The sequence below is a fragment of the Schistocerca americana genome, chromosome X (genome assembly GCF_021461395.2).
Source record: "Schistocerca americana isolate TAMUIC-IGC-003095 chromosome X, iqSchAmer2.1, whole genome shotgun sequence".
Lineage (NCBI taxonomy): Eukaryota > Metazoa > Arthropoda > Insecta > Orthoptera > Acrididae > Schistocerca > Schistocerca americana.
Window position 1 is genome coordinate 853,057,576 of NC_060130.1, and position 10,457 is coordinate 853,068,032.

The following is a 10,457-nucleotide window of genomic DNA, read 5'->3' on the forward strand; positions in this document are numbered from 1 at the left end:
GTGATCGATTAGTAGAAAATACGGCAACTGTTAAATAGATAGGAGTTGACTTCCGAAGCAATCTAAGGTGGAACTCATAACCGAAAGGAATAGTTTACAAAACACTCGTCCGACCAGTTGTTGAATATTGCTCATCAGCCAGGTACCTTACAGGTATAAAAGTAGAGGAGATATAGAAGTTCGAAGCAAAGGCGCCCGTATCATCAAGGGTTCGAAAAGTGTGCTCGGGAACACTACCAACATGCTCATCAAACTCGAATGGTAGACGCCGTAAAATTCCGAGGGCGTACATTTCAAGAAGAGTCATATAAGGTACAGTCAAATTAAAAGTAGACAGATGGAAAAATTAAGTAAACTGTTTATTATTTCAAAAGGAGTCGCCATAACTGTTAATACATTTATCCTATCGTACCTCTTCGTCCATGGGCGGGTCGACATGTTGCCAAGGTTGTTTCGACCATAGTTCAGCAGTTTCGCCTTTCAGCCCTTGCACATCCTACATACAGTCTCGATCTCCCCCATGCGATTTCCATGTTTCTGGAGCCCTGAGGAACGACATTCGCGGCCATCGATTTCCTTCGGACGAAGATGTGTACGCCTGGGCACAGTCATGGTTTCGTAACGAACCGCAAACATTTTTCCACCAAGGCATTGACCGTCTTGTCTCACAATGAGGTAAATGTATTAACAGTTAGGCGATTAATTTTGATATAATAAACAGTTTACTTACTTTTTTTCATTTATCTCGTTTTAGTTTGGCTGCCCCGTATATTACTTTATCTCACGCCTATCTTGCGAAATGACTACGCCAGAAAAACCTTGGGAATTAGAGGTCATACGGAGGGTTACCGTCGGCTGTTGTTTCCGAAAACGATTCGCGAATGAACGTTAGTGATGGCAGATGCACCCTCTGCCACACATCGTAAGGTGGCTTACCGACTATAACATGAAAATGGTGGAACATTCTAGCAAGTTAATTATCCACAGGGATGACAAATAATGTCGAAAATTGGTTTGATGTCCATTCTAGACAATGACATGGTCACCACAAACAATCGATAGTATTGCAATGTTATGAGAGTGATGAGATCTCTTCATGATCAAATTTCTGCATCCACAAATACAATTCCATTGTGATGGCGTGATTCAGTTTACCCCTCAAAGCACCTTTAGTTCTCTTGTTGATTTTGTGAATGTCGACCTGCTACAAGGGAAGTCTGGAGAGGATACTCCCTGATATTAGGTACGTACTACTACACTTCTGTTGCACTGGCGTAATTAGTGCCATGTAACAGCGTTTCCACGAGACGGGCTGGCTCACCTGTCGGCTGGCGGTGGGCGTCGGCGTGGGCGTGGGCGTGTCGGGGTCTGAGCCAGGGCGCGCGGACGCCTTGCGCCTGGTGCCGCCACCGCCGCCCACCGCCCACTTCATGAGCGTCACCGACGGCCGCCGCGGCGACGACGCCTCGCTCGCCGCCGCCTCAGCGCACCCCTGGCAGCCCCCTGCAACAAAGCACAGTCTCCAGTCACACTCTCTCCTCTGTCCAGGGCAGCCACTCAGAGCTCACCACCTTATCCCCATCATTTCGTACATCACCCGAATCAAAGATGAACTCTAAGATTTGAAGACGTCTAACATCGGCCAGCCTATATTCTCCCCGCCTTTTAGTGTCAAGTAGAGCTGTAAAACTACCTTAGCATACTGTAGACTAACATAAGTAAGTGGAGACTACGGCAGTTTTCCTAGTAGCTTTGGTCAGTTAAGGTCATACCCACATTACGTGTATGTAGAGAGTGTTGCATACCTATCGGGCGTTACCCCCATAACGATCGCTTTCTTTATGCAAGCAATCAGTGTCTTATTAGGTTCCCCTAAAAACCGGAAGCGGTGAACTGTCTAGAAACTATCTCTACATAGCTATCCCCCTTTCTGTTACTCAAGAATTTAGCAAAACTGAAATTGTCAGTATTTGATTCAGGTTTTTCTCAAAAATTGTTGATTTGTAATATGAAACAGGAGACTGTTGTAGTAAAATTACAGTAAACAATTCAGATTTATAATATAGTACTAGAAAAAGCAATTTCCTCAACCAAAACGTAAAATAAAGAAAAAAAATGCAAAACAAAAATACATCAAAAATAGCTTCAGCACTTCTTCGAATTAACATAAACCATGTTTCTGTTATTCATAAATAACTTTCGCATTTATCAATAACAACAGAAAACTCTTGCTTTTGTCATGATGAAGAAAGATCTATTGAGTACAAAATAACAACAATAATTATACATATGTCTTCTATGTTTGTGCATTTAAACTGTACTTTCATCAAAAGTAATTGCTTTATTAAATAAAAGCGCAGAAAATACGTGATCAACTAATTTTTATTACTTATAAAATGCAACTTACATTCTGCAAAAATGCCACAACTAACGCAAAATGATTTGCGGTTCTGATCATGTGCAAAACAAACAACCAAACAAACGAACAACAAAGCGGAGTGATCGCCTACAATTTTCTCTGCCAACAATACCGGTAATCCACCATTTACTGCGCCATTTATGTAGTGTAGCAAAACTACCGAACTGTGGTTTTGGTACTGCGCAGATCTAGTGTCAAGGCAATGACAATGGCACTCGAAGACGCTAAACTGGGAAGTGCGCCAAGGCCTGTCGGAATTCACACTGAATTCCTTCTGAATCGTGGTAAATACACCAATAAATGACTAGCGGTGTTCTTGACCGATCTCATGAAGACAGTGAGAATCTCGAGTGGAATGAAGAAGTGCAACGTCATCGCTATCCGTAAGTCAGGAAAATCAAGCTACGAGTCAAAAGGCTATCTTCCAATAGCCCTTGTTAGCTAAATACACAAGCTTCTAGAAAGAGTCATTTACAAGAGAATCTCAGCTGTAATACTCACTCACGACCTGTACAGAAGCAGGTTATCATATAAATTTGAGAACGCTAACTGCATTTATAAACAGATCTCTAAACAGCTTACGATATAGTCACGAGACCACGGTCTCCTCTACAAACTTATTCAAATAATCCCTTGCAGAAAAACATTAAAACTTAATAGCATACTTGTCAGCAGGTCATTTGGGGTCATACTGGGCAACACCCTTCCAAGCCGCTAAACGGGGGACTACCTCAGGGATCTATCCTCAGCCCACTGCTGTTCAATCTGTACATCTTAGATATGCCTGAAAATAGATCTCATAAGTTTGAATACTCACATGATTCGATGCTGGCAGTGGGACACCGAAATTTTGAAGAAACGTAAGCCATCTCAACATCTGATATGGCGATAATGGGAATTTACTTTCGGAGATGAAGACTGAAGCCAAACCCCACCAACACAGAAACGGCTTTCTTTCATTTGGGCAACAGGTTGGTGAATAGACAGCCATAGAACAATTTTGGTAGCTGACAATTGCACCACAGTCAGCACCGAGAATATCTGTAGGTTATATCAATACTGTACTGCGAGAAGCATCTGGAAAACATCGCAATGCGGACATCCTGCATAAGCAGCGCGGAACAATCAGGGGCTACACTGTTGAAACTCTGCGCACTTCATCACTTGGACTAGTCTACACTACAGCCGAACAGGGTGCTCCTGTATGACCCAATAGCGCACACACCAAATGCTCGATGAACAGTTGAACAATACATGAGAATCAGCCAGTTGTACACTAAGAGCAACCTCTATCGAATGGAAGCCCATATTGAACCAAATTCCGACCCTGGCCTTCGACGAAAAGCAGCTCTTCTTTATGAATTAAACGCATACAAGGCATCACGCAGCTCCCTATCCATCGATCCGCTGTTACCCTAGAAAGAAACTGGCTTCGATCAAGAAAACCACCCATGCAAACAGCCATGGAATTACACATGTCTCAGTTCAACTTAACCGGCTCATGGGAACAAACTTTGACAGGGGCTTGCCTTCCACATTGCCACAATTGGCCCTGCATGAGAAAGAAACCTGACTTCGAGCGATCACGCACCAATAATGGCACAAGCGCGGACTCTATTTATAGATGGGGTAAGACTCCATCTTCAAAATGCAACTGTGGAGCAGCCAGGCAAACCGTTCGCCACATTGTTGCAGAACATCCCAGCAGGGCATAACGGGGAATTCTCAACGATTTCGTAATGGCAACGAACGACGCAATTGATTATACTAAAAATTCAGTGTTTCTGCACACATCAAAAAAAGTTTTGCATCACCCCGGTTCCCAGAGCTCCTAAAGATAGACGTTGACTGTGGATGTTGTATCCCAGACAAAGTCTCTTTGACTTTTCAGAGATGTCACTAAACCTGCCAGAGACGTAAACAACCACGCATGAGCAGCGCAATTAGACGGAGGGGGTCCGACAGCCGATCATTTCTAGTTATTCCACCAGGAAGAAGGTAAACGGCTCGTGTTGTCTGTAGTTCAACCATGCCTAGACGGTCAATATCGCGGTTCGATCGCGTCCTCATTGTTACTTTGGGCCAGGAAGGGCTCTCACCAAGGGAAGTGTCCAGGCATCTCCGGGTGAACCAAAGGGATATTGTTCAGACATGGAGGAGATACAGAGAGACAGGAACTGTCTATGACATGCCTCGCTGAAGCCACGCAAGGGCTACTACTGCAGTTGATGACCGCTACGCATTATGGCTCGGAGGAACCCTGACAGCAACGCCACCATGTTGAATAATGCTTTTCGGGCAGCCACAGGACGTCGTGTTAAGCAGTGCGCAATAGGCTGCATGATGCGCAACTTCGCTTCCGACGTCCATGGCGAGGTCCATCTTTGCAACCACGACACCATGCAGAGCGGTACAGATGGGTCCAACAACATGCCGAATGGACAACTCAGGATTGGCATCACGTTCTCTTCACCGATTAGTGTCGCTTATGCCTTCAACCAGACAATCGTCGGAGACTTGTTTGGAGGCAATCTGGTCAGGCTGAACGCCTTAGACACACTGCCCAGCGAGTGTGGCAAGGTGAAGGTTCCCTGCTGTTTTGGGGTGGCATTATGTGGGGCCGACGTACACCGCTGCTGGTCATGGAAGGCGCCGTAACGGCTGTACGATACGTGAAAGCTGTCCTCCGACCGATAGTGCATCCATATCGGCAGCATACTGGCGAGGCATTCGTCTTCATGGACGACAATTCGCGCCCCCATCGTGCACATCTTGTGAATGACTTGCTTCAGGATAACGACATCGGTCGACTAGAGTGGTCAGCATGTTATCCAGACATGCGCCCTATAGAACATGCCTGGGATCGACCGAAAAGGGCTGCTTATGGACGACGTGACCCACCAACCACTCTGAGGGATGTACGTTGAATCGCCGTTGTAGAGTGGGGCAATCTGGACCAACAGTGCCTTGATGAACTTGTAGATAGTATGTCACGACGAATACAGGCATGCATCAATGTAAGAGGACGTGCTACTGGGTATTAGAGGTACCGGTGTGTACAGCAATCTGGACAACCACCTCTGAAGGTCTCGCTGTATGGTGGTACAACATGCAGTGTGTGGTTTTCATGAGCAATAAAAAGGGAGGAAATGATGTTTATGTTGATCTCTATTCCAACTTTCTGTACAGGTTCCGAAACTCTCGGAACCTAGGTGGTACAAAATTTTTTTTTATGTGTGTATGTAAATTACCTGTGCTAATGCTTATGTTTTATTTAAAACTGTACTTGGAAAACCACATTGTTGTGGTCTTCAATTCGAAGACTGGTTTGATGAAGCTCTCCATGCCACTCTATCCTTTGCAAGGCTCTTCATCTCCAAGTAACTACCGCAACCTACATCCTTCTGAATCTGCTGACAGTATTTATTTCTTGGTCTTCCTCTACGATCCCCCCCCCCCCCCCCCACCTCCGCCACTTTCCTCCTCCCTGAAACATACGCTCAACGCTCACACTTCTCTCCGGTTCTAAGTTGGTGATCCCTTGATGTCTCAGAATGTATCCTACCAACTGATCCCTTCTTCTAGTCAGGTGGTGCTACAAATTTCTTTTCTCCTCAGTTATGTTCAGTATCTCTTCACTAGTTACGTGATCTATCCGCCTAATCTTCAGCATTCTTCTGTGGCACCACATTTCAAAAGCTTCTAGTCTCTTCTTGTCTAAAGCGTTTATCGTCCATGTCTCACTTTGATACAGGGCTATATGCTCTATAGAAATACTTTCGGAAAAGACTTCCTGACACTTAGATCTGTACTCGATGTTAACAAATTTCTCTTTTTCAGAAACGCTTTTCTTGCAATTACCCATCTACATTTTATATTCTCACTACTTCGGACTTCATACGATACATACACCCAAATAGCTCACTGCCTGACGGTAAAAGTGGAACACCCAGAAGGAGAAGAGGAAATGAAATGAAACTTCATGTTCAGTGAGTATATGGTGTCATTTCAGTGTTGAAAAAATTAGGTCAAATTGAGAAGGAAATTGGCAGAATGAAGCTATTCAAAAAAATGTTCAAATGTGTGTGAATTCTTAAGGGACCAAACTGCTGAGGTCATCGCTCCGTAAGACCACACACTACTTAACCCAGCTTAAACTAACTTACGCTAAGGATAACACACACACACCCATGCCCGAGGGAGGACTCGAACCTCCGACGTAGCTACTTATCAAAATGACGTTGCACCCCTTCGGGCCTGGATGCATGCTTCTCTTGAGGCAAGCTTCCCACAACTGTTGTAACTAGTGCGTGTCTGGAGAAAGGAAGTATCCGTCATAAAAACCAACATGGATTCCGCAAACAGAAATGTTGCGAAACTCAGCTCGCTCTGATTCTTCCTGAGTTCCGTAGCGCTGTAGACAACGGCGCTTAGGTTGACGTCGTGTTCCTTGACTTCAGGAAGGCATCTTACATCGTTCCGCACTGCCATTTAGTGAGAAAAAAAAGAGCTTACCAAGTATTGGTCCATATTTGCTACTGGATTCAAGATTAACTTGCAGATAGAGCTCAACACGTCGCTCTTAACGGAAGAAAATAGACGGATGTAAAGGTAATTTCCAGAATACCCCAAGGAAGTGTCATAGGACCGTTACTATTTACAGTGTATACAGGGTGTTACAAAAAGGTACGGCCAAACTTTCAGGAACCATTCCTCACACACAAATAAAGAAAATATGTTATGTGGACATGTGTCCGGAAACGCTTAATTTCCATGTTAGATCTCATTTTAGTTTCGTCAGTATGTACTGTACTTCCTCGATTCACCGCCAGTTGGCCCAGTTGAAGGAAGGTATTGTTGACTTCGGTGCTTGTGCTGACATGCGACTCATTGCTCTACAGTACTAGCATCAAGCACATCAGTACGTAGCATCAACAGATTAGTGTTCATCACGAACGTGGTTTTGCAGTCAGTGCAATGTTTGCAAATGCGGAGCTGGCAGATGCCCATTTGATGTATGGATTAACACGGGGCAATAGCCGTGGCGCGGTACGTTTGTATCGAGACTGATTTCCAGAACGAAGGTGTCCCGCCAGGGAGACGTTCGAAGCAATTGATCGGCGTCTTGGGGAGCACGGAACATTCCAGTCTATGACTCGCGACTGGGGAAGACCTAGAACGCCGAGGACACCTGCGATGGACGAGGCAATTCTTCGTGCAGTTGACGATAACCCTGATGTTAGCGTCAGAGAATATGCTGCTGTACAAGGTAACGTTGACCACGTCACTGTATGGAGAGTGCTACGGGAGAACCAGTTGTTTCCGTACCATGTACAGCGTGTGCAGGCACTAGCAGCAGGTGATTGGCCTCCACGGGTACACCTCTGCGAATGGTTCAGCCAACAATGTGTCAATCCTCGTTTCAGTGCAAATGTTCTCTTTACGGATGAGGCTTCATTCCAATGTGATCAAATTGTAAATTTTCACAATCAACATGTGTGGGCTGATGAGAATCCGCACGCAATTGTGCAATCACGTCATCAACACAGATTTTCTGTGAACGTTTGGGCAGGCATTGTTGGTGATGTCTTGGTTGGGCCCCATGTCCTTCCACCTACGCTCAGTGGAGCACGTTATCATGATTTCATACGGGATACTCTACCTGTGCTGCTAGAACAAGTACGACACAACATGTGGTTCATGCCCGATGGAGCTCCTGCACATTTCAGTCGAAGTGTTCGTACGCTTCTCAACAACAGATTCGGTGACGGATGGATTGGTAGAGGCGGACCAATTCCATGGCCTCCACGCTCTCCTGACCTCAACCCTCTTGACTTTCATTTATGGGGTCATTTGAAAGCTCTTGTCCACGCAACCCCTGTACCAAATGTAGAGACTCTTCGTGCTCGTATTGTGGACGGCTGTGATACAATACGCCATTCTCCAGGTCTGCATCAGCGCATCAGGGATCCCATGCGACGGAGGGTGGATGCATGTATCCTCGCTAACGGAGGACATTTTGAACATTTCCTGTATCAAAGTGTTCGAAGTCACGCTGGTACGTTCTGTTGCTGTGTGTTTACATTCCATGATTAATGTGATTTGAAGAGAAGTAATAAAATGAGCTCTAACATGGAAAGTAAGCGTTTCCGGACACATGTCCACATAACATATTTTCTTTCTTTGTGTGTGAGGAATGTTTCCTTAAAGTTTGGCCGTACCTTTTTGTAACGCCCTGTATAAATGGTCTAGTAGAAAGCGTCGGAAGCTCTTTAAGACTATTCGCAGATGATGTGGTTAACTATATGAACGTGGTATCTCCAGAGTCCAGTAACGATTTGCAGAGGTTGACCCTGAACGTAAATACAGTAAATGTAACATAATGCGCATACATAGGAAAAGAAATCCACCACTGTACAGCTACACTACTGATGACACTGAAACAGTATCAACCGAAAAATATCTAGGAGTAACTATCCAGAAAGACCTAAAGTGGAATGACCACATAAAACACGACCGATTATTGAGTACTGTTTATCAATCTCGGATCCTTACCGAGTAGGACTGATAAGAGATAGAGAAGATCCACTGAAGACCTGCGCGTTTCACCACGAGCTCACTTAGTCGGCGCGAAAGTGTTACAGAGATGCTCAACAAAGTCCATTGGCAGAGGTTACAAGAGAGGCGTTGTGCATCGCAGAGAGGTTTACTATTGAAATTTCGAGTGAATACTTTCCGGGAAAAGCCGGATAACATATTACTTCCTCCCACGAACATCTCACGAAATGACCACGACGAGAAAACTCGAGAAATTAGAGCTAATACAGAGGCTTATCTACAGTTATTCTTCCCAAGTGCCATTCGCAGGTGGATCAGGGACGAGGATTGGTGGTACCAGAAGTATCTCGGCCACACACCGTTTGGTGGCTTGCACAGTATGGAGCCAATGTTCGAGGTTCGATGAATCCTCTGCCAAGCACTTAAGCGTGATTTGCAGAGTATCCACGTAGATGTAGCTGCAGATGTATATATCCTCGATAATGGCACTGCGACGGAGTTGACGTTGGAGCTGGTCTCACACGTGTTCTGTCGGGGACAGATCTGCGAATCTTACTGGCCAGGGGAGTGCCTTAACATCACACAGACCATTCACAGAGACACGTGCCATATTCTCTTGTTGAGTGGCACCACGATACTGTCACATGAGGTCGCAGGATGTCTGTGTCGTAGGGGAGAGTGTTGTCCCCGGAGGTAGCGTACCTAGCAACACATGAAGCTTCCTCGTCGGTGTTTCAGTCTGGTGACTGATTTTGGAATCACATGAAGAAATGAGCACTAGAAACGGCCATGAGCAGTTTCCGGCATTTTCTACTGTTTTTGTTACTGTGAGAGATGTGGGTGTGTTTTGTGCAGCGTTTGCAAATATTACGAGTTATACATATTCAGGTTCTGTATAATACGAGGGATGGAACTTAAATAGTGGCAACTATTTATTCACAACCGAGGCAAAAGAGTTACGTGTTTGCACCTGTTACCGTCCTTCAAAGTATTCACCAGCGTTGTGTAGAAAGCGTTGCCAGCGATGTGGAAGGCCTAGTATACCGTTAGCAAAGCCTGTTGTGTTGATAGTGCGAATGGAGCGGTCTACTGTCTGTCGGATCACTGGAACAGTTCTGAAACGAATGCCACGAAGTGGTTTCTCCATCTTCGGAATCAAATCAAAGGCACAAGGACTTAAATCCGGGGAGTATGGTGGATGGTACAGTACTTCCCAGTTCCATCGACCGAACAGAGCAGCCACAGCTTGCGCTGTATGCGCCCGCGCATTGTCGTGCAAAATGATGGGTGGGTTGCGCAGAAAGCGTCGCCGCTTCTTTCACGAAGCTGGTCGTAGGTGATGCTCCAAAAGCGGACAGTAATACTGTGCATTGACGGTCTGCCGTGGAGGAACGTAATGCGTTAGGATAACACCATCACAGTCGTACAAGAGAATCACCATAACTGTGTCAGAGCCCCAGTATGGTGAAAGTCCTTGTGA

General features: G+C 45.3%; 1 protein-coding gene across 1 annotated transcript in view; it reads right to left on the reverse strand.

Moving 5' to 3' along the window:
* The window catches only part of LOC124555645, a 268,625-nt gene extending 267,258 nt beyond the window's left edge, over nucleotides 1-1,367 (reverse strand). The window contains exon 1 of the mRNA XM_047129628.1: nucleotides 1,322-1,367. The gene's annotated coding sequence lies outside the window, so the exon portion shown is untranslated. The remainder of the gene's footprint in view (nucleotides 1-1,321) is intronic.
* Between the last annotated feature and the right edge of the window lie 9,090 nt (nucleotides 1,368-10,457).